This window comes from Oncorhynchus mykiss, chromosome 2, assembly GCF_057628025.1.
Source record: "Oncorhynchus mykiss isolate SJ-2025 chromosome 2, ASM5762802v1, whole genome shotgun sequence".
In the NCBI taxonomy this organism is placed as follows: Eukaryota; Metazoa; Chordata; class Actinopteri; order Salmoniformes; family Salmonidae; genus Oncorhynchus; species Oncorhynchus mykiss.
Window position 1 is genome coordinate 84710085 of NC_143023.1, and position 27738 is coordinate 84737822.

Here is a 27738-nt window from a genome sequence, read left to right on the forward strand (position 1 = left end):
AGAGGAAATTTAATTTCACTCACACGTCCAGGGATTCCACCTCTGAGTTATCCCGGAAGTTCTCAGCGGTCCCGTGGCCGAGAGCACCCGAGATTTCCCTACCTTCCTCGAGAATCACAGAGGAGGGCCGGGGCACGGTTTCCCGAGCCCATGCAACTATGCAGGGCTTGGCTGTTGCCAGCGGAATGGCAACACCGGATTAGCGCAGGGAGCTGTCTGTATTGTGGGACTTTTGGTCATTTTGTGTCCTCGTGCCCTGTAAAAGACCAGGCTCACCGGTATGAGCGAGTACACTCTATATGGGGAACTTTTCTGCTTCCTTTACTCGCACCTATTTTCATGTCATTCTGCTGTGGGGAGACCAGTCCAAATCTCTCCGGGTCCTCATTCACTCTGGGAACAATGAGAGCTTTTTGGATGCCACACTGGCTTCCGAGCTGAACATCCCCACTCAGCTCCTCTCCATTCCCGTGGATTTTAGAGCATTGTATGGACGCTCTATAGGTTGGGTAACCCATAACACCACTCCCATCAACCTACGGGTGTCAGGGAATCACAGCGAGACCATTCAGTTCCTGCTCATCAAGTTCCACCAGATCCCCGTGGTTTTTGGATTCTGCTAGCTCCAACAACACAACCCACTCATTAACTGGTCTATGGGTGCCATCATGGGCTGGAGTCGGTTCTGCTTTGCGCATTGTCTGAAGTCGGCGCAACCTGCCCAGGGACGTCTTCCTGGGTCCTCTGAGGTGGTTCCGGATCTCTCCGCCATTCCCGCGGAGTACCAGGATCTTTGGGAGGTGTTCAGCAAGTCCCGGGCAACATCCCTTTCACTGCACCGCCCCTATGATGGCGAGATTGACCTTCTCCCTAGCACCACGCCGCCCCGGGCGTGTCTGTGCACACTGTCAGGACCTGAAACCAAGGCTATGGAGGACTACATTGGGGACTCCCTAGCTACTGGATTTATTCATCCCTCTTCCTCTCCCGCTGGTGCAGGAGGGTTCTTCTATGTGGAGAAGAAGAACAAGACTCTGTGCCTGGTGTATTGACTACCAGGGACTCAATGACATCACTGTTAAGAACCATTATCGGCTACCACTCATTTCCTCGGCTTCGAGCCGCTCCAGGGCGCCACTGTGTTCTCCAAGTTGATCTACGTAACGCCTACCACCTGGTGCAGATACGAGAGGGGGACGGGGACGGGGGACGGGGTACTGTCACACCCAGATCTGTTTCACCTGCCTTTGTGATTGTCTCCACCCCTCTCCAGGTGTAGCCCATCTTCCCCATTATCCCCTGTGTATTTATACCTGTGTTCTCTGTTTGTCTGCTGCCAATTCGTCTTGTTTGTTCAAGTCAACCAGCGTTTTGTGTCTCAGCTTCTGCTTTTTCCAGTCTCTCTTTTTCTCGCCCTCCTTGTTTTGACCCTTGCCTGTCCTGACTCCGAGCCCACCTGCCTGACCACTCTGCCTGCCCCTGAGCCTGCCTGCGGCTGACCTGTACTGTACCTTTGCCCCCCCCCCCCCCCCTCTGGACTACCGACCTCTGCCTTACGGATGAATGGCACAATAATAGGCGTCAGGATCTCGTCATGCTATCTCTGTGCATTCAAATTTTCATTGATAAAATGCAATTGGGTTCGTTGCCTGTAGCTTATGCCTGCCCATAACCATAACTCCACCTTGGGGCACTCTGTTCAAAATGTTGACATTAGCAAACGCTCGCCCATATGATGCCATACACATGGTCTGTGAGGTCAGTTGGAGGTACAGTACCAGTCAAAAGTTTGGACACAGCTACTCATTAAAGGGTTTTACTTATTTTTACTATTTTACACAATGTAGAATAATAGTGAAGACATCAAAACTATGAAAAACACATGGAATCATGTAGTATCCAAAAAAGTGTTAAACAAATCAAAATATATTTTATATTTGAGAGTCTTCAAAGTAGAAACCCTTTGCCTTGATGAAAGCTTTGTACACCCTTGGCATTCTCTCAACCAGCTTCATGAGGTAGACACCTGGGATGCATTTCAATTAACAGGTGTGCCTTGTTAAAAGTTAATTTGTGATATTTCTTTCCGTCTTATTATGTTTGAGCCAATCAGTTGTGTTGTGACAAGGTAGGGGTGGTATAGAGAAGTTAGCCCTATTTGGTAAAGGACCAAGCAGCTCAAATAAGCAAAGAGAAACAACAGTCCATCATTACTTTAAGACGTGAAGGTCAGTCAATTTGGCTGAAAATTTCAAGAACTTTGAATGTTTCTTCAAGTGCAGTCGCAAAAACCATCAAGTGCTATGATGAAACAGGCTCTCATGAAGATCGCCACAGGAAAGGAAGACCCAGAGTTACTTCTGCTGCAGATGATATGTTTATTAGAGTTACCAGCCTCAGAAATTGTAGCCCAAGTAAATGCTTCACAGAAATCAAGCAACAGACACATTTCAACTTCAACTGTTCAGAGGCGACTGTGTGAATCAGGCCTTCATGGTTGAATTGCAGTAAAAAAAACACAACTAAAGGACACCAATAAGAAGAAGAGACTTGCATGAGCCAAGACACACGAGTAATGGACATGAGGCCAGTGGAAATCTGTCCTTTGGTCTGATGACTCGAAATTTGAGATTTTTGGTCCCAACCGCCGTGTCCGAGACACAGAGTAGGTGAACGGATGATCTCCGCATGTATGGTTCCCACCGTGAAGCATGGAGGAGGAGGTATGATCAAATCAAATGTTATTTGTGGGGGTGCATTGCTGGTAACACGGTCTGTGATTTATTTAGAATTCAAGGCACACTTAACCAGCATGGCTACCACAGTATTCTGCAGAGATACACCATCCCATCTGGTTTGGCTTAGTGGGACTATAATTTCTCTTTCAACGGGACACTGACCCAACACACCTCCATGCTGTGTAAGTGCTATTTAACCAAAAAGGAGAGTGATGGAGTGCTGCATCAGATGACCTGACCTCTACAGTCACTTGACCTCAACCCAATTGAGATGGTTTGGGAGGAGTTGGACCGCAGAGTGAAGGAAAAGCAGCCAACAAGTGCTCAGCATATGTGGGAACTCCTTCAACACTGTTGGAAAAGTATTCTAGGTGAAGGTGGTTGAAAGAATGCTAAGAGTGTGCAAAGCTGTCATCAAGGCAAAGTGTTGCTACAAAAAATATATTTTGATTTGTTTAACACTTTTCTGGTTACTACATCATTCCATATGTGTTATTTTATAGTGTTGATGTCTTCACTATTATTCTACAGTGTAGAAAATAGTAAAAATGAAGAAAATCCCTTGAATGAGTAGGTGTGTCCAAAATGTTGAACTGTACCGTACTTTCAAATTCTCTAAAACGATGTTGGAAGCGGCTTATGGTAGAGAAATTATCATAAAATTATCTGGCAACAGCCAGATATGGTGGACATTCCTGCAGTCCGCATGCCAATTCCACGCTCCCTCAAAACATGAGACATCTGTGGTATTGTGTTGTATGACAATTAAGAGTGGGCTCTTATTGTCCTCGGCACAAGGTGCACCTGTGTAATGATCATGCTGTTTAATCAGCTTCTTGATATGGCACACCTGTCAGGTGGACGGATTATCTTGGTAAAGGAAAAATGCTCACTGACAAGGATGTAAACAAATTTATACACAACATTTGAGAGAAATACGTTTTTGGAGCTTATTGAACATTTCTGGGATCTTTTATTTTAGCTCATGAAATATGGGACCAACACTTTACATGTTGCGTTTATATTTTTGTTCAGTATAAAACCAGAGATATAAATAAAGTAAACCAGGCCAGACTACTTTGTCTCGAGAAGCAGTACTACCACAGCGAGCGACCGGTAACTCATTGTCTCCCTTTGCCAAAGCACAGTCAATCAATAGCCAATAAACTGAGGCGTGCCATATCTCTGGTGGCCATCGGCGCGTGCTGCTGCTGCTTCAGCCTGGGAAAAAATAATTGTAAATAGTTCAATTGGAGGAGTAGCATCAGGTAGACTAAGATGCAGGGAGGGAGAATGGAATAGTCTGGCTCAGAAAAGTCTATACCTGTTCTTTTCGGCACATGTGACAAATAATAATTGATATTATGATTTGATTTATTTGAGTTGAGGGGGGTGAGGGTTTGGACATCCTCTCTGAGCAGGCCATCCCTGTCCTGTCGTCCTATATCCTCCACCGGTCTCAGTTACTCCTGACCTCCCAGCAGTCCACTTCACGCTGGCCCACATGCCTGTGGTCGAGGCCTGGGAGGCTGTGGAGGGGGGCTGATGATGTTTCAATGACCTCATCTGTCAATATCCCTAAATTTTCTGCCAGCTGAAGGTTGTCTAATTGAGTGAGGGGACTCTCTTCACACACATATGAGCTCACATTATGTGTATGTGCACATACAGTTGAAGTCGTAAGTTCACATACACTTAGGTTGGAGTTATTAAAACTAGTTTTTCAACCACTCCACAAATTACTTGTTAACAAACTATAGTTTTGGCAAGTCAGTTAGGACATCTACTTTGTGCATGACACGAGTAATTTTTCCAAAAATTGTTCACTGTACGCCAATTCCAGTGGGTCAGAAGTTACACTAAGAACATACACTAAGTTAACTGTGCCTTTAAACAGCTTGGAAAATAATTGACATCATTTGAGTCAATTGGAGGTGTACCTGTGGATGTATTTCAAGGCCTACCTTCAAATTCAGTGCTTCTTTGCTTGACATCATGGAAAAATCTAAAGAAATCAACCAAGACCTTAGAAAAAGAATTGTAGACCTCCACAAGTCTGGTTCATCCTTGGGAGCTATTTCCAAATGCCTGAAGGTACCACGTTCATCTGTACAAACAATAGTACGCAAGTATAAATGCCATGGGACCACGCAGGCGTCATACCGCTCAGGAAGAGGATGAACGTACTTTGGTGCGAAAAGGGCAAATCAATCGCAGAACAACAGCAAAGGACGTTGTGAAGATGCTGGAGGAAACAGGTACAAAAGTATCCATATCCACATTCAAAAAAGTCCTATATCGACATAACCTCAAAGGCTGCACAGCAAGGAAGAAGCCACTGCTCCAAAACTGCCATAAAAAAAGCCAGACTACGGTTTGCAACTGCACATGGGGACAAAGATCGTTTTTGGGGAAATGTCCTCTGGCATGATGAAATAAAAGTAGAACTGTTTGGCCATAATGACCATCGTTATGTTTGGAGGAAATGGGGGAGGCTTGCAAGCCGAAGAACACCATCCCAACAGTGAAGCACGGGGGTGGCAGCATCAATTTGTGGGGGTGCTTTGCTGCAGGAGGGACTGGTGGGAGGGACTGGTGCACTTCACAAAATAGATGGGGTCATGAGGCAGGAAAATTATGGGGATATATTGAAGCAACATCTCAAGATATCAGGCACGAAGTTCAAGCTTGGTCGCAAATGGGTCTTCCAAATGGACAATGACCCCAAGCATACTTCCAAAGTTGTGGCAAAATGGCTTAAGGACAACAAAAGTCAAGGTATTGGAGTGGCCATCACAAAGCTCTGACCTCAATCCCATAGAAAATTTGTGGGCAGAACTGAAAAAGCGTGTGCGAGCAAGGAGGCCTACAAACCTGATTCAGGTACACCAGCTCTGTCAGGAGTAATGTGCCAAAATGCACCCAATTTATTGTGGGAAGCTTGTGGAAGGCTACTCAAAACGTTAAACAATGCTAAAAGCAATGCTACCAAATACTAATTGAGTGTATGTAAACTTCTGACCCACTTGGAATGTGATGAAAGAAATAAAAGCTGAAATAAATAATTCTCTACTATTACTCTGACATTTCACATTCTTAAAATAAAGTGATGATCCTAATTGATCTAAAACAGGGAATTTTTACTAGGATTAATTGTTGTATGGGATCTTCAGTTTCTTGGTCAAGAATTGTGAAAAACTGAGTTTAAAATTATTTGGATAAGGTGTATGTAAACTTTCGACTTCAACTGTACCTGTAAATACATACACTACAGTTCAAAAGTTTGGGGTCACTTATAAATGTCCTTGTTTTTGAAAGAAAAGTAGGATGCTGGCCGAGACAAAGTTGCAAAAAAAAAGCCATATCTCAGACTGGTCAATAAAAATAAAAGATGGGCAAAAGAACACAGACACTGGACAGATGAACTCTGCCTAGAAGGCCAGGATCCTGGAGTCACCTCATCATCTGTCGTTGAGGCTGGTGTTATGTGGGTACTATTTAATGAAGTTGCCAGTTGAGGACTTTGAGGCGTGTGTTTCTCAAACTAGACACTCTAATGTACTTGTCCTCTTGCTCAGTTGTGCACCGGGGCCTTCCACTCCTCTTTCTATTCTTGTTAGAGCCAGTTTGCGCTGTTCTGTGAAGGGAGTAGTACACAGCGTTGTACGGGATCTTCAGTTTCTTGGCAATTTCTCGCATGGAATACTCCTGATACTCAACTCGTCTAAAGAAGACAAGTTTTATTGCTTCTTTAATCAGGACAACAGTTTTCAGAAGTGCTAACATATTTGCAAAAGGGTGTTGTAATGATCAATTAGCCTTTTAAAATGATAAACTTGGATTAGCTAACACAACGTGCCATTGGAACACAGGAGTGATGGTTGCTGATAATGGGCCTCTGTACGCCTTTGAGGTTATTTTAATGAACAAAATGTTTTGCTTTTCTTTCAAAAACAAGGATATATCTAAGTGACCCCAAACTTTTGAACGGTAGTGTACATGCATGCATACATACATACATACAAGTCACAGTCACTCACACACACACTATCATTCTCTGCCACACACACACACACACACACACACACACACACACACACACACACACACACATCTCCTGCAAACCACAAAGCCCAGAGGGGGATGTTTGTATGCATTAAAAGGGACAGTGAGGGAGAGAGAGCGATGCCCATATCCTTGACCCTTCATTCCCAAACCCCCCATCCTGTTGATTTCTCTTCTATGGATCTGACACCTCAGGGCCTGAGGCTTCTTACCGCATCACTCACATGACTGGCACAGTAGCCCTGCCGCCGCCGAGCCTGCCAGTTCAGCTACAGTACGCTTTGATCTAAAGATGTAGGATCTTCATTTGATCACTCTTTTGTTGCTGAGAATGTCTCTGTAAAGCAGGAAATGCAAACTTGTAGTGTATTTGAGTTTTAAAAAGGCTTGTAATGGCAGATTTCCGTGTAGCAGGGATCGGACCAAAACGCTGCGCGGTAAGTGCCCATGACGATTTTAATAAGAAAAGCCTGAACACTATGAAATACAAAACAATAAAGTGAAATAAACCGAAACACCCACAAACCAACAGTGAAACCCAGGCTACCTAAATATGGTTCCCAATCAGAGACAACGACTAACACCTGCCTCTGATTGAGAACCATATCAGGCCAAACACAGAAACAGACAAACTAGGCATCCAACATAGAATGCCCGCTCAGATCACACCCTGACTAAACAAAACATATAAACATACAAAGCAAACTATGGTCAGGGCGTGACAAGGCTAGTAAAGTTTGTAATTTCCACTTTTAAAATTTCAGACTTGATTTGCCCTAATGAAAAATGTACCAACCCCTACAAAAATGTATAATAACCCCTACAAAAATGTATATTAATTATAATTCACATAATAATTCACATTTCCTGTTGCTGCAGGATTATTCTCCTGTTGTAGCAAACTGGCTCAAATTAAGATCCTACATCGGTAGCTAAACACAAGTTAGCCGGTCTTTCTGAGCACTGGCTAGCGGCAAATTTTAGTCCTCCTTTTTTAGCAACGCTTGACTTTGAAGTGGGGAGCCACCGGGAAGGGGTCTGAGTGGCTATCAGAGAAGACCTTACACCTTGGAAGGCCCGGGGAATAAGAGCACAACTGACTAGGGAGTGTTTGCTGTAAGATGAAAAAGATTATACCATGCTATTTCTTAAAGACACACTGAGAATGTTTACATGGACAGTAATAATTCGCTTATGGTTGTAGGCAGATTATGCAATAGTCCTGTAAACACCTTACTTTGCTTATCTTAAACGGCATGAGGTCAAAATCAAAGAAAGCATGCGCTGATTAAAACTGGTTTTCTGACTGGTTGCATCACTGCCTGGTACGGCAACTGCTCAGCCTCCGACCGCAAGGCAATACAGAGGCTAGTGCGTACGGCCCAGAACATCACTACGGCTAAGCTGCCTGCCATCCAGGACCTCTACACCAGGCGGTGTCAGAGGAAGGCCCTAAAAACTGTCAAAGTCTCCAGCCACCCCAGTCATAGACTGTTCTCTTTGGAACAACTAAATGTATGTGTCTTAGAAGTAGTATATACAAACATTATAAGTCTTAAATCAGGATCAAATATGCTTCCCAAAAATGACATGGTAGAACGTTTATTTTGATTGGGAATGTTCTGCATTTACCAGTGTCATCAGGTAGCCTGATTTCAGATGTGTCCACGTAAACAGGATTATTAGGGGAATCATTCTTCTTGCAAAGCATGTAAACGTTTTAATCTAACTATTGTATTAATCTGATTATGCACAATAATCACATTATTGTGTGCATGTAACCATACTCACTGCAGAGAAAACAGTAGGGCTGTCAAAGGTGCAACAGTGTACTGTGACATCAGAGCAGAGGGGGTTGAGCTAGAGGAGCTAATGCTGATTACAGTGCAACTGAATCGAAGTTCATTGCGCAAACACATCGATGGTGACTGAGACGTGGCTAGGGCACTGGTATTATATCTCTGGTAGGTGTAATTACAGTGTCTTGTTCCCTTTGATAATGTGTTAAACAGGTCCTGAAACAGATGGGAACCCTGTGTGTGTGTGTGTGTGTGTGGAGTTCTTACCTTTGCTCTGGGGGTGAAGATGTAGAGGGAGACAGTGTCTGTTCCGCAGTCACAGGTCAGTCTCAGAGTCTCAGAGTAGGAAAGCCCTGAAGCCTGCCAAAAACACAAACTCAGTCAGCACTCTATGCTCTCTCTCTTTCTCACCACAGTCCATGAATAATAAACGTCATATGTATAGAGGGCCAGGCCTGTAAAACACAATAAAACCCAGAGTATAAAATGGCCACATGGATAGATCTATTCCACAGGCCAGGAGGGACAGTTAAAATGTAAAGAGCATCAACACCACAGTTTGAGAGACTAGAGCAAGTAGTAAGCTGTTTTTCACCAGAGTGGTCAGTTCATCACTCAGCTCCAACAAAACTCCAGGCGCTACGTGTGACCTTGAGCACTGCGGCAGAATACTGAGAGGGGGAAATAAGAAAGGACAATATGCTGGGAGTGGATGACAAGATGTATACACACTGTAGCTACTGGGTCTGATTCTGTGTCAGTGAGTCAGTCAGTCTCTCTCACTCTCACTTGGCAAGCATGGTAAAATACAAAGACTATCAATAGCCAGCACTTGCTCTGCAGAATGAATGATAGCAATCCATGAACAGGTGTGTGCAGCAGGCGTCTAGTCTACAGGCTGATCTACAGCCCCAATCATATAAATCAAATCAAATCAACATGGCCCAGGTTGCCTCTCCCTATAAGATGATATCCCAGGCAATACCTTACATTTCCATGTAATGATGAGCAATGGCATCTCCAGTTTCCTTTTATCATTTGGAGGGCTGTTCTACAATAGCGGCAGAAGGGAAACAGCCTTGGCGGTGCCAACAAACAATTCCAATATAGCCGTCGGGGCATTTGTATTTGTTAGGGATCCCCATTAGATGCTGCCAGGGCAGAACCTACTCTTCCTGCGGTCCAAACAATTTAAGGCACTTACATCACACATAAAACAAAATATAAAACAGTACATCATATAACATTATTACACCACTACATATCTACAATATAAAATGTATAATACCACCATACAACAATATTGTTCAGAGCTGTTGTGAAGGAAGTTGTCAAGGAAGTGAGTTTGTGTTTATAAAGAAAGTACCGCCCCCACCTAAAGTCAACCAATCATGTCAATTTCATCATTCTAAAATGTAGAAAATCGTCAAATTAAAGAAAAACCCTGGAATGAGTAAGTGTATACAAACTTTTGACTGGTACTGTACAGTATATATTTGCTCCTGCTCAACAACAAAAAATCTCAGTCAACCAACAGCCTAACGACCAAACAATCGACCAGTCGACTAATTAGGGTCAGCCCTAGAGAGCAAGAGAGTCTGCATAACAAATCAGTTGTGTCTGTCCCATTAGTGATCCAAATGAATGGCTTCTATGACAGTACCTAATAAGACTTATGTAATTACTCGCAATTATTTGAGCAGCGCATTTCCTCCTCAGAGAGTGTGGACAGCCACTGGACCTCCAGCTATAAACACAAGCCAAGGAAAATGATGGCCATCAGCACATGTTTAAGAAACTGCTAGAGCAACATTCCCACACTGGGCCCGGAGTAGTATAGTGTGCTCCCCTGTGTGTGTGACTAGAGGAGATGGATGACGTGGGGATGGGATGGTCAGCCTTCTGAGGAGACATGCTGAGGAGATGTTACTATATAAACCGTCTCAATCAGTATGTGCTATAAACAGGCCTGCTGTAATTTGGCCCTGGTCGTAATCGCTCACCCTCATTATTATTTTAACTGTCTGTGGGCCTCTGTCTGTCTGTGTGTGTGTGTCTGTGTATGAATGTGTGAGGTTTTTCCAAGCAAGCCGATGATAACTGGGCATCTTGAGAGACGTACTACACATGCTCCATTACACTGGGTGAACTATGGGAAATAGAAGTTCCTCCTCCTGCTGCAGCTGCTGCTGCCTTAACTGAAACCAGGCCTGTGTGATGTGTGTCAGTGTGTGTCAGCCCCACTCCACCAAGCTTCAAGGCCAGCCGTGAGATAAAAGTCAGAGGTAACCTTTGAGAAGCAGCCAGACCAAAACACACTGCGTGTCTCCCTCTGTTCATAGAAGCAGCCAGACCAAAACACACTGTGTCTACCTCTGTTCAAGAGAGAGTGAGACAAATCTAGTATTCACACAAAAGGGCCGGAGCCGGGAGTGGGAAATGCTCTGGAGCAGCGGTCTGCCGTAGAAGGGCTGTGATCTTGCTAGCAGTGGAGAGCCGTATAGAGACTCACTGGAGACTGGAGGGAGAGTAGCCATGTTCTAATAAGAAAGCTGGAAGAAGGTGTTGATAGGCCCATGGCGTGCTGTTGGCTGTATTGGCGTATCATTAGTCCCAGGGGAGAAAGGGGAGGCAGGCAGCTGCCCCTGTCACAGAGCCCCTCCAGCTGTGAGGGTGGCAGAGGGACGTCACTGTGGCACAGGAGGGCACAGGGCAGTCAGCTGGGCCTCCACCTAAGGCCTGGGACAAACACACACATACATACACATATGTGCGCGCACACACACACACACACACACACACACACACAAGCCCAAACTCCTTTCCAGTCCCATACCCGGCCTGCCAGGGAACAATGAAATTGAAAAGGGATATGGAACGAAGTACATCTCGATGAGATGAGGGGGTGATTTCATAATTTCAAAGTGCTGAGATGCTATTGATCACTCTCAGAATAATCCCTCCGGTTAGAACAAAATGTATCATCGTCCAGAAGGGCTGGATGTGTATGAAAAATATCTGGGCTCCAATGGCTGTCTGGACTGCTTGGCAAGGTGGTGGTTTACTAGAGGGCTTTCACCACAGTGGGTTAATACAGTGTGAAGACAGGACTCTAGGTTCTTGCTCTCATCCTTATGTAGGGAGCCTTGGGTTCAACAGCTGTCCTTCCTCGTCTCTCTTTTCCAATACAGTCTTATACATTTCCCTGTTATCATCTTCATGGCCCAGTGGTGTCCTCTCTCCAGGGTCTCTGAGTTTTCTGAGGCCAGGGCTCCTCTGCTGTTCTCCCTGCTTAATCCTGCTCCGAGTACAGCAGGGTAACTTCAGTCCACAAATCCCCAACAGCTGCATTGGTGCTGTGGCCCCTCCAGCCATCCAGCCCCTCCCACTCTAACCACATCCCCGCCTCTCCTCACTCAGAGTCCTAGTGGAGGATGGGGTTACACCACAGGGCATGACGCTACCGCCCAGGAATGCAATGAGGAAGGAGCCATGGCTGATCCCATATCACGGTACACCGTGAGGGAGAGGCAATGGGAAGGATGGATCCCATGATCCATGAGCCACGATCAGGAAACCCAACGTACTCCCTTGTTAATGGAGCTCCATGCCAATAAGACTCTGTGACTTGTCACACCCTGATCTGTTTCACCTGTCCTCGTTATTGTCTTCACCCCCTCCAGGTGTCGCTTGTTTTCCCCAGTGTATTTATCCCTGTGTTTCCTGTCTCTCTGTGCCAGTTCGTCTTGTATGTTTCAAGTCAACCAGCATTTTTCCTGTTCTCCTGCTTTTTGCATTCTCCTTTTTCTAGTCCTCCCAGTTTTGACCCTTGCCTGTTTCTGGACTTTGTACCCTCCTGCCTGACCATTCTGCCTGCCTTGACCACGAGCCTGTCTGCCACTCTGTACCTCCTGGACTCTGATCTGGTTTTGACCTTTTTGCCTGTCCACGACCATTCTCTTGCCTACCCCTTTGGATGAATAAACGTTGTAAGACTCCAACCTCTGCCTCCTGTGTCTGCATCTGGTTCTCGCCTTGTGCATTGAAATTACTTGTGTCAGGTACTTATCAGAGTAGAATGGATGCATAATCGAAGACTGGGGGGGGGGGGGGGGGGTGGAACTGCTCTGATTACAGTGTAATGTGTGGTGAAATCACAGAGTGCTACCTAATATCTGTCAGAAGGTCAGACACTGTAGCTGTGCTGATTTATGTAAAACACGTCTGGAGGTCTCTGCTCAATGAGGCATTAGAAGCTGGAACAGAAATCAATGAGCAGCCTTAACTATGCTGTTACATTCTACATGGGAGGCAATGGCAATCATAGACAGGGAGTGCACTACACACATTGTTCACATTTCCAATAAATGTGATGATCAATATTCAGAAATAACTTTGGTTAGAACACCAAAACTTTCATCACGCACACCTGTCCCCTATTCCCACTGATTAAATCAAATCAAAGTTTATTTGTCACGTGCGCCGAATACAAAAAGTAGACCTTACATTGAAAAGGTGTATGTATGTGTATGTGTGTGTGTGTGTGTGTGTGTGTGTAGGTAAGTAAAAAATAAAACAGCAGAAAAAATACATTTGAAAAAGAGTAGCAAGGCTATATACAGACCCCTGTTAGTCAGGCTTATTGAGGTAGTATGTACATGTAGGTATCGTTAAAGTGACTATGCATATATGATGAACAGAGAGTAGCAGAAGTGTAAAAACAGGGGTTGGCGGGTGGTGGGACACAATGCAGATAGCCCGGTTAGACAATGTTGGTCGGGCCATTTCCTGGTTGGTCTGACCATTTAGGTAGTATGTACATGAATGTATAGTTAAAGTGACTATGCATATAAGATAAACAGAGAGTTGCAGCAGCGTAAAAGAGGGGTTGGGGGGGGGGTGAACACAATGCAAATAGTCCAGTCAACCATTTGGTTACCTGTTCAGGAGTCTTATGGCTTGGGGGTAAAAACTGTTGAGAAGCCTTTTTGTCCTAGACTTTGGCACTCTGGTACCGCTTGCCATGCGGTAGTAGAGAGAACAATCTATTATTAGGGTGGCTGGGGTCTTTCACAATTTTTAGGGCCTTCCCCTGACACTGCCTGGTGTAGAGGTCCTGGATGGCAGGCAGCTTTGCCCCAGTGATGTACTGGGCCGTATGCACTACCCTCTGAAGTGCCTTGCGGTCAGAGGCCGAACAATTTCCGTACTTGGCAGTGATGCAACCGGTCAGGATGCTCTCGATGTTGCAGCTGTAGAACCTTTTGAGGATCTCAGGACCCATGCCAAATCTTTTTAGTTTCCTGAGGGGGAATAGGCTTCGTTGTGCCCTCTTCACAACTGTCTTGGTGTGTTTGGACCAATCTAGTTTGTTGTGGACACCAAGGAATTTGAAGCTCTCAACCTGCTCCACTACAGCCCCGTTGATGAGAATGGGGACGTGCCCGGTGCTCCTTTTCCTGTAGTCCACAATCATCTCCTTAGTCTTGGTCACGTTGAGGGATAGGTTGTTATTCTGGCACCACCCGGCCAGAATATTCTCTGACCTCCACCCTATAGGCTGTCTCGTTGTTGTTGGTGGTAGGCCAGCAAACTTAATGATGGTGTTGGAGTTTTGCCTGGCCATGCAGTCGTGGGTGAACAGGGAGTACAGGAGAGGACTGAGCACGCACCCCTGGGGAGCTCCAGTGTTGAGGATCAGCGTGGCAGATGTGTTGCCATCTACCCTCACCAGCTGGGGGCGGCCTGTCAGGAAGTCCAGGATCCAGTTGCAGAGGGAGATGTTTAGTCCCAGGATCCTTAGCTTGGTGATGAGCTTTACTATGGTGTTGAACGCTGAGCTGCAGTCAATGAGAGTCAACAGCATTCTCACATAGATGTTCCTTTTGTCCAGGTGGGAAAGGGCAGTGTGGAGTGCAATAGAGATTGCCTCATATGTGGATCTGATTAGTATTTGTATATATGTGCCCTTTGGTTTCCATGGTCTTGTCGATCATTGTTACAATGTCCGTTAGTGCATGTGAGTACCTGTGCTGTGTGTTTTTGGGCTTTCCTGCCCTTGTGGATTGCACAGATGATAACGGGTCTCGTCCTGTGTGATAATCATTGTGCGCGTGTGTTATTTATTCAAGGTACTCCTTGCTCTTTTTTGGGGTTTCAACCCTGTGTTTTTGTTACGTGTTTGTTTGGTCTTCGTCCCCGTGCCCTTACACGGCACGCCGTAATAAAAAATATTATGCATTCCTGCGTCTGTCATGCCAACGTAACAACACGCTTACTAATAAAAACATGATAACGAGGTGCAGCCATTTGCTGTTAGTGAGAAGAGCGAAAATCTGTGTTTTTGGGGGGGAATCTAAAATGATTACAAAAAGGAATATATTATTTTATTTTCCTAACCATTGGAGAACAGATTCCACACCTTTTCTGGCTGTGATGGGTTCAAAATTCCTGAAGTAGCCATACAACAAATTGTATTGTGGAGGTTTGTAAGTTTTTCGGTTGATTGTGTTTTATGGATTTACTGAATTATCATGTGACTTGTTTGTTCTCAGTTAATCATTTTGAATGAGACCCTGGTCTCAATTGGGCTCCCCTGAATAAATAAAAGTACAAAATTATAACAAAAATACGATGTGCATCTCTCATTTAATTGGGCCTATAGTAGCCTAGTAAATAGAAAGGCTATGTATTTCAAGTTTTGCTGTATGCAATCCCATAGGCAGCGCAGTTCATAGGTGAACATCAAGAAAGTTGATATTTTACTTTTAAGTAGCCGATATAAATTCAGCAAAAAAATAAACGTTCTCTCACTGTCAATTGCGTTTATTTTAAGCAAACTGAACATGTGTAAATGTTTGTATGAACATAACAAGATTCCACAACTGAGACATAAACTGAACAAGTGACTAACAGAAATGGAATAATGTGTCCCTGAACAAAGGGGGGGGGGGGGGGGGGGGGGGAGTCGAGTCAAAATCAAAAGTAACAGTCAGTATATGGTGTGGCCACCAGCTGCATTAAGTACTGCAGTTCATCTCCTCCTCATGGACTGCACCAGATTTGCCAGTACTTGCTGTGAGATGTTACCCTACTCTTCCACCAAGGCACCTGCAAGTTCCTGGACATTTCTGGAGGAATGGCCTTAGCCCTCACCCTCCGATCCAACAGGTCCCAGACGTGCTCAATGGGATTGAGATCCGGGCTCTTCGCTGGTCATGGCAGAACACTGATATTCCTGTCTTGCAGGAAATCAATCACAGAACGAACAGTATGGCTGGTGGCATTGTCATGCTGGAGGGTCATGTCAGGATGAGCCTGCAGGAAGTTTACCCAATGAGGGAGGAGGATGTCTTCCCTGTAATGCACAGCGTTGAGATTGCCTGCAATGACAACAAGCTCAGTCCGATGATGCTGTGACACACCGCCCCAGACCATGGCGGACCCTCCACCTCCAATTTGATCCCGCTCCAGAATACAAGCCTTGGTGTAACGCTCATTCCTTCGACGATAAACGCTAATCCGAACATTACCCCTGGTGAGACAAAACTGCGATTCGTCAGTGAAGAGCACTTTTTGCCAGTACTGTCTGGTCCAGCGACAGTGGGTTTGTGCCCATAGGCACAACAGCCTACAAGCCCTCAGTCCAGCCTCTCTCAGCCTATTGCGGACAGTCTGAGCACTGATGGAGGAATTGTGCGTTTCTCCTGTACCTGTCTCGCAGGTGTGATGTTCGGATGTACCGATCCTGTGCATGTGTTGTCACACGTGGTCTGCCACTGCGAGGACGATCAGCTGTCCGTCCTGTCTCCCTGTAGCGCTGTCTTAGGCGTCTCACAGTACGGACATTGCAATTTATTGCCCTGGCCATATCTGCAGTCCTCATGCCTCCTTGCAGCATGCCTAAGGCACGTTCACGCAGATGAGCAGGGACCGTGGGCATCTTTCTTTTGGTGTCTTTCAGAGTCAGTAGAAAGGCCTCTTTAGTGTCCTAAGTTTTCATAACTGTGACCTTAATTTCCTACCATTGGTAAGCTGTTAGTGTCTTAACGAACGTTCCACAGGTGCATGATTAATAATTGTTTATGGTTCAATGAACAAGCATGGGAAACAGTGTTTAAACCCTTTACAATGAAGATCTGTGAAATTATTTGGATTTTTACGAGTTTGCGCTACCACTGTATGAATGAAGCCTACTGTAATTTCTATTTGATTTGAGTAGCTTAGACAATGTTTCAGTCCATCATATTTAGGTTGGGTGAAAAGTCGATGCAAAACATTGTTGAATTCAATCGTTCTGCTCACAGGTCCAAAACAATGGGACATTGTTTTCTCTTTCAGAAACGGTCACAGTCCTTTGCCAATAAGCATACATTACTGCAAAATATGAAAACATTCTACCAACACAGTAAATAGAACTGTAGCTTATGTAAAATATTGAAATGTATGGACAGGCTATTGCTGTGCGATAGGAGTATGACGTCATCAGAGCCTATACCAAGGCAGGACATAGAAACACAATCTATTGATGAACTAAATATTGAACAACAATTCATATTTTGCATAGAAGTGAGGGCTGTAGCATTTAGACTACTTTTAAATTGTTTCAAGTATACAATCAATCTTACAGAATGTGCTGACAGGCACTCGCTAGAGGCAGCATGCATATTTAGTTTGAAAAGGTCACTGCAAAATATCACAACATTTTGCCCACACCTCCACAGAAATGTAATCACATTTACCATTGCTCTTCCTTTCAGGAACTGCAAATATTTCCAAATTATACAGCAAATAAAGGCTGTTATTGTCACCATAAAGAGGGAATGCAGGGCATTTTCCAGAATGCTCGTTCAAGCACGCAGTTTTATGACAGTTATTTATAACGGTAAACGTTAAATGTATGGCGTGAGACAAGTTTATAAATCTCATTTTTCAGAAATGCCGCACACAGATATTTAGTGTGAAATTTACACAACGTTTATAAATGAGGCCCCTGGTCAGTGCATTCATGTGTTGTACTATGAGTTGTACAGTCCGTCACAGGAGGTTGGTGGCACCTTAATTGGGGACAATGGGCTCGTGGTATTGACTGGAGCGGAATCAGTCAAATGTTATAATCTACATCAAACACATGATTTCCAGATGTTTGATGCCACTCCATCTGCGCCATTCCAGCCATTATCATGAGCCGTTCTCCTCAGCAGCCTCCACTCTTCAGTCCATGCAGTATATCAGTGAACTAGCCTATATCTCAGAGCTCAAGAGTTGTACAGAGAGCTTCTCTCCAGCCCTGGTCTGTCTCATCCCCCACCTTGTTGTTTCACCATGGCATCAGCTGGAGAAGTACTAGAATAAGGAGGACATTCTTTATCTCTTCAAAGCCATGCCATGAACTGGAATGGGTTTTGTAAATCACCACTCTATGCTATTATACTACTGTAGCTCAGGGGCTCAAAGTAAAGCAAATGTTGCAAATGTCTCCTGAATAGGCCAACTGAGCACACACCGAGCCACATGAACTACGGCCCTGGCAGACACTGTCATGAAAATGAAGCCTGCACATCAATGAGGAAGAAGGCCGTGTGGTGTTATGATTCTAAACAGTCAGATAGCTAGCAACAGTGACAATAATCTGCCATGTGGGGAATCATACGTGGCTCATTTCAGCTCGTTGTATCTTGTCATGTCTAGGGTTGCAAAGCTACCGGTAATTTACCAAAGTCACAGGAATCTTCAGTAATTTGGGTAATTAACAGAAAATATATTTTTTATAGCTGTGTCCATATTGTCTGTTAGTTTCTAGTAGAGGAAGGCCATTTTCTCTTGAAGCATATGGTCTAATTAATGAAAAAAGCATCTAATCAACAATTACATTATTTTCAATTAACTCTGCAACTCTTCCAACTATTGACTTTTTTTACAACTGTCACCAGTTTGTAAAATATTAGGCAAAAACATATCTGCAACGCTGACCGTCAACACTGGGGAACCAGGGGTGCTTGCTTAGTCCCCTCCTTTACTCCCTGTTCACCCACGACTGCAGGGCCACGCATGACTCCAACTCCATCATTAAGTTTACTGATGACATGAAGATGGTAGGACTGGTCACCGATGACACTGAGGCAGCCTATAGGGAGGAGGTCAGCGACCTGTCCCTCAATGTGAGTAAAAAAAGGAGTTGATCGTGGACAACAGGAAACGGAGGGCCAAGCACACCCGTATCGACATTGATGTATCTGTAGTGGAGTGGGTCGAGAGCTTCAAGTTCCTTAGTGTCCACATCACTAAGGAATTAAAATGGTCCACACCAACACAGTCGTGAAAGAAGGCACGACAACGCATCTTCCCCCTCAGGAGGCTAAAATATTTGGCATGGGCTCTCAGATTACGGCAAACGGTACTGATGCTCCAAGTCTAGAACCAACAGGATCCTGAAAAACTTCTACCCCCAAGCCATAAGACTGCTAAATAGTTAATCAAATAGCTACCCGAACTATCGGCATTGACCCTTTTTGCACTAAATATTTTGACTCATCACATATGCTGCTGCTACAGTTAATTATTTATCCTGTTGCCTAATCACTTTACCTCTACCTACAGTGCATTCGAAAAACATTCAGACCTCCTGACTATTCCACATTTTGTTACGTTACAGCCTTTTCCCTAATCAATCTACACACAATACCCCATAGTGACAAAGAAATAACAGTTTTTTTATGTTTGAAAATGTATTCAAAATAAATAACAAAAGTATTCAGACCCTTACGCAGTATTTTGTTGAAGCACCTTTGGCAGCGATTACAGCCTCGAGTCTTCTTGGGTATGACACTACAAGCTTGGCACACCTGTATTTATTATCCCATTATTCTCTGTAGATCATTTCAAAGTCTGTCAGGTTGGATGGGAGCTTCGCTACATAGCTATTTCAAATCAAATCTTACATTTTATGTCACATAAGCCGAATACAACAGGTACAGTGAAATTCTTACTTACAAGCCCTTATTAACCAACAATTCAGTTAAGAATAAGATAAATAAGGTAAAGTATTTACTGAAATAAACTGAAGTAAAAAATGAATTAAAATATAAAATATAAATATATATAATTAAAGAGCAACAATAAAATAACAGTAGGGAAGGCTCTATACAGGTGGTACCGGCACAGAGTCAATGTGACGGGTAGCAAGTTAGTCGAGGTAATTGAGATAACATGTACATGTAGGAAGATGTAAAGTGACTACTGTGTGCATGGATAATAAACAGAGAGTAGAAGCAGCGAGAAATGGGGAGGGAGGGGGGTGCAAATAGTCTGGGTAACCATTTGATTAGCTGTTCAGGAGTCTTTTGGCTTGGGGGTAGAAGCTGTTAAGAAACCTTTTGGACCTAGACCTGGCGCTCTGGTACCGCTTGCCATGTGGTAACAGAGATAACAGTCTATGACTTGTGTGGCTGGAGTCTTTAGCAATTTTTAGGGTCTTCCTCTCACACCGCCTGGTAGAGAGGTCCTGGATGGCAGAAAACTTGGCCCCAGTGATGTACTGGGCCGTACGTACTACCCTCTGTACTGTCTTGCGGTCGGAAGCCGAGATGTTGTCATTCCAGGTAGTGATGCAACCAGTCAGGATGCTCTCGATGTTGCAGCTGTAGAACTTTTTGAGTATCTGAGGACCCATCCCAAATCTTTTCAGTCTCCTGAAGAGGAATAGGCGTTATCGTGCCCTCTTCACGCCTGTCTTGGTGTGTTTGGACCATGATAATTTGTTGGTGATGACACCAAGGAACTTGAATCTCTCAACCTGCTCCACTACAACCCGTCGATGAGGATGGGGGCGTCCTTGGTCCTCCTTTTCCTGTTGTCAAAAATCATTTCCTTTGTCTTGATCATGTTAAGGGAGAGGTTGTTATCCTGGCACCACACTGCCACGTCTCTGACCTTGTCCCTATAGGCTGTCTCATCGTTGTCGGTGATCAGGCCTACCACTGTTGTGTCATCAGAAAACTTAATGATGGTGTTGGAGTCGTGACTGGCCATCATGGGTGAACAGGGAGTACTGGAGGGGACTAAGCATGCACCCGTGAGGGGGCCCCGTGTTGATGATCAGCGTGGCAGATGTGTTGCTACCAACCCTTACCACCTGGAGGCGGCCGGTCAGGAAGTCCAGGATCCAGTTGCAGAGGGAGATGTTTAGTCCCAGGATCCTTAGCTTAATGATGAGCTTTGTGGGCACTATGGTGTTGAACGCTGAGCTGAGGTCAATGTATAGCATTCTCACATAGATGTTCCTTAAGTCCAGGTGTGAAAGGCAGTGTGGAGTGCAATAGAGATTACATCATCTGTGGATCTGTTGGGGCAGTATGCAAATTGGAGTGGGTCTAGGGTTTCTGGGATAATGGTGTTGATGTGAGCCATTCAAAGCACTTCATGGCTACAGATGTGAGTGCTATGGGTCAGTAGTCATTTAAGGAGGTTACCTTGGTGTTTGTGGGCACAGGGACTATGGTGGACTGCTTGAAACATGTTGATATTACAGTGCCTTGAAAAAGTATTCATCCCCCGTGGTTTTCCTATTTTGTTGCATTCGTTGCGTATGAAGCACCTAAATAAGATCTGGTGCAACCAATTACCTTCAGAAGTCACATAATTTGTTAAACAAAAAGTCCAACTGTGTGCAATCTAAGTGTAATCTGTCACATGATCTCAGTATACAGTTGAAGTCGGAAGTTTACATACACTTAGGTTGGAGTCATTAAAACTCGTTTTTCAACCACTCCACAAATTTCTTGTTAACAAACTATAGTTTTGGCAAGTTACTTTGTGCATGACACAAGTAATTTTTCCAACAATTGTTTACAGACAAATTAATTAACTTATAATTCACTGTATCACAATTCCATTGGGTCAGAAGTTTACATTCAGTAAGATGACTGTGCCTTTAAACAGCTTGGAAAATTCCAGAAAACTATGTCATGGCTTTAGAAGTTTCTGATAGGCTAATTGACATAATTATAGTCAATTGGAGATGTACCTGTGGATGTATTTCAAGGCCTACCTTGAATGTATTTATGTATTTCAAGTTTTGTAGACCTCCTCAAGTCTGGAACATCCTTGCGATTAATTTCCAAATGCCTGAAGGTCCCACGTTCATCTGTACAAAAAATATAGACCGCAAGTATAAACACCATGGGAACACGCAGCTGTCATACCGCTCAGGAAGAAGACGCGTTCTGTCTCCTAGAGATGAACACACTTAGGTGCGAAAATTGCAAATCAATCCCAGAACAACAGCAAAGGACCTTGTGAAGATGCTGGAGGAAACAGGTACAAAAGTGTCTATATCCACAGTAAAATGACTCCTATAATCGACATAACCTGAAAGGCCGCTCAGCAAGGGAGAAGCCACTGCTCCAAAACCGCCATAAAAAAAGCCAGACTACGGTCAAGGTATTGGAGTGGCCATCACAAAGCCCTGACCTCAATCCAATAGAACATTTGTGGGCAGAACTGAAAAAGTGTGTGCAAGCAAGGAGGAATACAAACCTGACTCAGTTACACCAGCTCTGTCAGGAGGAATGTGCCAAATTCACCCAACCTATTATGGGAAGCTTGTGGAAGGCTACCCGAAACGTTTGACCCAAGTTAAACAATTTGAAGGCAATAACACCAGAAACGGATTGAGTGTATGTAAACTTCTGACCCGCTGGGAATGTGATGAAATAAATAAATGCTGAAATAAATCCTTCTCTCTACTATTATTCTGACATTTCATATTCTTAAAATAAAGTGGTGATCCTAACTGACCTAAGACAGGGAATTTTTACTAGGATTAAATGTCAGGGATTGTGAAAAACTGAGTTTAAATGTATTTGGCTAAGGTGTATGTAAACTTCCGACTTCAACTGTATATACACCTTTTCTGAAAGGCCCCAGAGTCTGCACCACCACTAAGCAAGGGGCACCACCAAGCAAATAGCACCATGAAGACCAAGGAGCTCTCAGGGACAAAGTTGTGGAGAAGTACAGATCAGGGTTGAGTTACAAAAAAAATATCTGAAACTTTGAACATCCCACGGACCACCATTAAATCCATTATTAAAAAATGGAAAGAATATGGCACCACAATAAACCTGCCAAGAGAGGGCCACCCACCAAAACTCACAGACCAGGCAAGGATGGCATTAATCAGAGAGGTAACAAAGAGACCAAAGATAACCCTGAAGGAGCTGCAAAGCTCCACAGCAGAGATTGGAGTATCTGTCCATTGGACCACTTTAAGCCATTCAATCCACAGAGCTGGGCTTTACAGAAGAATGGCCAGAAAAAAAGCCATTGCTTATTAAATAAAAAAATAAGCAAACATGTTTGGTGTTCACCAAAAGGCATGTGGGAGACTCCCCAAAAATATGGGAGACGGTACTTTGGTGAGATGAGACTAAAATGGAGCTTTCTGGCCATCAAGGAAAACGCTATCACTGGTGCAAACTCATCACCTCGGTTCACCCCAAGAACACCATCCCCACAGTGAAGCATGGTGATGGCAGCATCATGCTGTGCGGATCTTTTCATCGGCAGAGACTGGGAAACTGGTCTGAATTGAAGGGATGATGTTCCTAAATACAGGGAAGTTCTTGAGGGAAACCTGTTTCAGTCTTCCAGAGATTTGAGACTGGGACAGAGGTTCACCTTCCAGCAGGACAATGATATACTGCTAAGGCAACCCTTGAGTGGTTTAAGGGGAAACGTTTAAATGCCTTGGAATGGCCTAGTCAAAGCCCAGACCTCAATCTAATTGAGCATCTGTGGTATGACTTAAAGGTTGCTGTACACCAGCAGAACCCATCCGACTTGAAGGAGCTGGAGCAGTTTTGCCTTGAAGAATGGGCAAAAATCCCAATGGTTAGATGTGCCAAGCTTATTGAGACATACTTCAAGAGACTTGCAGCTGTAATTGCTGCAAAAGGTGTCTCTACAAAGTATTGACTTTGGGGGGGATGAATAGTTATTCACGCTCAAGTTCAGTTTTTTGTGTTATTTCTTGTTTGTTTCACAATAAAAAATAGTTTGCATCTTCAAAGTGGTAGGCATGTTGTGTAAATCAAATTATACAAACCCCCCAAAAATCGATTTTAATTCCAGGTTGTAAGGCAACAAAATAGGAAAAATGCCAAGGGGGGTGAATACTTTTGCAAGCCTCTGTACAGACTCGATCAGGGACAGGTTGAAAATGTCAGTGAAGACACTTGCCAGTTGGTCAGCGCATGCTCGGAGTACACGTCCTGGTAATCCGTCTGCGGCCTTGTGAATGATGACCTGTTTAAAGGTCTTACTCACATTGGCTATGGAGAGTATGTGTCACGCCCCGGCCTTAGTTATCTTTGTTTTCTTTATTATTTTGGTTAGGTCAGGGTGTGACATGGGGGATTTATGTGTTTTGTCTGGTCTAGGGGTTTTGTATGTTTATGGGGTGTTTTCTAGTCTAGGTGTTTATGTAAGTCTATGGTTGCCTAGATTGGTTCTCAATTAGAGGCAGGTGTTTATCATTGTCTCTGATTGGGAACCATATTTAGGCAGCCATGTTCTTTGGGTATTTTGTGGGTGGTTGTCTTCTGTCTTTGTGTCATTGCACCAGATAGGACTGTTTTGGTTTTCACATTTGTTGTTATGTATTTTGTAGTGTTCTCGTGTATGGTCTTGATTAAACATGTTGAACTCTAACCACGCTGCATTTTGGTCCTCCTCTCCTTCAATGGAAGAAAACCGTTACAGTGTGATCACACAGTCGTCCGGAACAGCTGATGCTCTCATATGCATGCTTCAGTGTTGCTTGCCTAGAAGCGAGCATAGAAGTAATTTAGCTCATCTGGCAGGCTCGTGACACTGGTCAGTTAGCGGCTGTGCTTTCCTTTGTAGTCCATAATAGTTTGCAAGCCCTGCCACATCCGACGAGCATTGGAGCCGGTGTAGTATGTCCTGTTTTGATGCTTTGCCTGTTTGATGGTTCATCGGAGGGCATAGCGGGATTTCTTATAAGCTTCCGGGTTAGAGTCCCGCTCCTTGAAGTGGCAGCTCTACCCTTTAGCTCAGTGTGGATGTTGCCTGTAATCCATGGCTTCTGGTTGGGGTATGTATGTATGGTCACTGTGGGAAAGACGTCATCGTTGCACTTATTGATGAAGCCAGTGACTGATGTGGTGAACTCCTCTATGCCATCGGAAGAATCTCGGAACATATTCCAGTCTGTGCTAGCAAAACAGTCCTGCATCTGACCCCTTCCGTATTGAGCGCGTTTTCAGACCCTTTGCTATGAGACTCGATATTGAGCTCAGGTGCATCCTGTTTCCATTGATCATCCTTTGTCCCTAGAGCTCCGCAACAGGATTGTGTCGAGGCACAGATCTGGAGAAGGGTACCAAAAAATTTGTGTAGCATTGAAGGTCCCCAAGATAACAGTGGCCTCCATCATTCTTAAATGGAAGAAGTGTGGAACCAACAAGACTCTTCCTAGAGCTGGCCTCCCAGCCAAACTGAGCAATCAGTGGAGAAGGGCCTTGGTCAGGGAGGTGACCCAGAACCCGCTGGTCACTCTGATAGTGCTTCAGAGTTTCTCTGGAATAAAATTAGATTTGAGTGTGACGTCAAAACATTGACAAGTACATATTGACAAAGTTTAAAAAAAATTGTGGCCTTTCGGGAACTTTCACTCGCACTTTACTTTCTCCCCCCTACTATCACTGACTTTGCTGTAACAATGTTCTTCACTGTAAAATGTATGCGGCCACTGTTGGGAAAACAAGGAGAGCAGGACGTTGAGGCTACAGATTAAAATAAAAATGCACAAATGAAAACCTTCTGGCTACTCCGTGACTCGGCTCCAATGAAAACTTAGAAGAACACACGAAGACAAGGAATTAAACTGTAGGGACTGAGATTGTTTTACTTTCTAAAAGCTTTTCTCAGCACCTTGTGACACAGACCATATTTTTATAGACACTTGTCCTTCAAAAATCTCTTGAATTAATTCAGCCTTGTTCTCATATCTTCAGTGCTGAAGTTTCACAACAGTAGAAGACAACAGCACCTCTGGCATGTGAGGAACAGATGGGTTTTCTGATGTTGTGGAACTCTACTCAACTGTAGCAGATTCATTAGCAGGGAGATATGAGGATCCTCGGGGAACATGGGGTATGATAATCCATAATTAGTTTCTTGTTGAGAAGAGACAGAAAACAGCATTCTCCAAACCACAGAATCCCCCCACTTGGCACATTGTTAGGGGCTTATCAGCAAGACATCTGTAATACAGGGAAGCAGTGCTGGTTGACTGTGGGCCAATGCCCATTCTTTCTGGCCAGCACTTATTTTTCATCATTATTAAGACACAATACAGCAAGTCAACTCTGACATTCACCAACATTGTTATAACATGCAAGCTGTGGGCAACAGGGGCTGCAATACTAAATAAATACAGAGTAGTTTTAAGGCTGTTGTTTTGGACACCTCGCCTGGTCCTACTCTCCCACGCAATGTTCAGGTAAAATAAACAAACTAGAATCCAAGGGGAGATACAATTACATTAGAATATCTCCATACTGTAGAATACAACATTATGAGTCATGAGGACATAAAACAACAAAAAGACTCGTTGTGAAAGTGATGGTGATGGTGTCCAATTTCAAAATTCCAATCTTGGCACTAGTGTTCTGAACAGCAAGTGTATGCAACACATGTTAACATCCCATATGGTACCTCACGATTACTACAGTGCATAAATAATGCAGTGTAATAACGCAGAGTTTTACACGGTCCAGCACCGTCCAATGAATCCAATGACTTCACAAATGTACTTCAATTACAGATCTGTAATGTCACATGGGTTGGATTGGGTGCAGATGACAACAGCTAGCGAGGCCATCCATCCATGTTATCTAGCTAACTACCTCCTGTAGCCATCTTTGGCTTAGAGCCGCCCAAGCACCAGCCGCAGCCTGACCTGAAACTGACGGACAGGAGACATGTTTTGTGTCCCAGGGGACTCGTGAGGAGATTAGCACCTCGGTCAGTAGATAAACAGCACTCATCAAGTCCACCCGTCACGAGAGGTCTGGATTGGATTCTCCGCTGAAGCTGTTTCATGGGTTTAGAAGCATGGCAGGCTGGCAGGACATGGGCAGCCTTAAATGTCTACTATAGTCCAAAATGTGTACACGTACACACAAGTGTTCTTGGCTTTCATACTTTTCAAATTCTCAACACAGCTCAATCAATTTCTCCAACTGTCAACACATTCAAATGAATATAGGAAGTGTACCAGAGACACGTTGGTTGGGGAATTGTGGGGAGGTGTGTGTTTGGGCTATGCGTCTCCCAATGCTGGTGGTCTCAGAGCTGCGTTGCTATGTCACAATGGGACGCTGGACTATCGCGTCTCAGCATCTGTGGACTGTGATTTAGGCCTTAGTCTTCTTTGCCCCAACAAGACCCAAACCTTGACTGGCTGCTTGGTTACCTCTTGTCCACTCATTTGATGAGGAATTTCCTTCCTGATCCTCCATGCAATTGGAGGCATCTGCAAAGTCCATTTAGCCAAGATTCTTGTCTCCCCAAACGTTTACAGATATACTGTGGCATCTGCCTGGGATGAGCCGGGGAGGCGTGCAGCTGTGCGCCACTCCATACCCCCTCCAAACCCCACACAAACACCAGAGCAACAAGTGCGGCATAGCTACAGGATGAACTGCCATTACCCGTGACCCCAGCATAATATAGCGCATCATCGGCAAGGCATGACATCATCAACTGGGCAGAGTTCACAACCTTGCAGCTAATGCGTCTGTTCTTTGGACCTGTGGTGCATCAGGCCATTAGACCATGACATCATGGATACAAAGTGGACCTATGGTGCATCAGGACATTAGACCCTGACATCATGGATACAAAGTGGACCTGTGGTGCATCAGGACATTAGACCCTGACATCATGGTGACAAATTGGACCTGTGCTGCATCAGGCCATTAGACCATGACATCATGGTGACAAAGTGGACCTTTGGTGCATCAGGCCATTAGACCTTGACATCATGGATACAAAGTGGACCTGTGGTGCATCAGGACATTAGACCCTGACATCATGGTGACAAAGTG

At 44.4% G+C, this 27738-nt stretch overlaps 1 protein-coding gene across 4 annotated transcripts in view; it reads right to left on the bottom strand.

The window, feature by feature from the left end:
- The window catches only part of LOC110498022 (tetraspanin-9), a 430712-nt gene that overhangs the window by 205319 nt on the left and 197655 nt on the right, over positions 1-27738 (bottom strand). For 2 of the 4 annotated variants that reach the window (XM_021574569.3, XM_090210594.1), the window contains exon 3: positions 8870-8962. The exons of the other annotated variants lie outside the window; for them this stretch is intronic. The gene's annotated coding sequence lies outside the window, so the exon portion shown is untranslated. The remainder of the gene's footprint in view (positions 1-8869; positions 8963-27738) is intronic. 4 annotated transcript variants of the gene reach the window in all.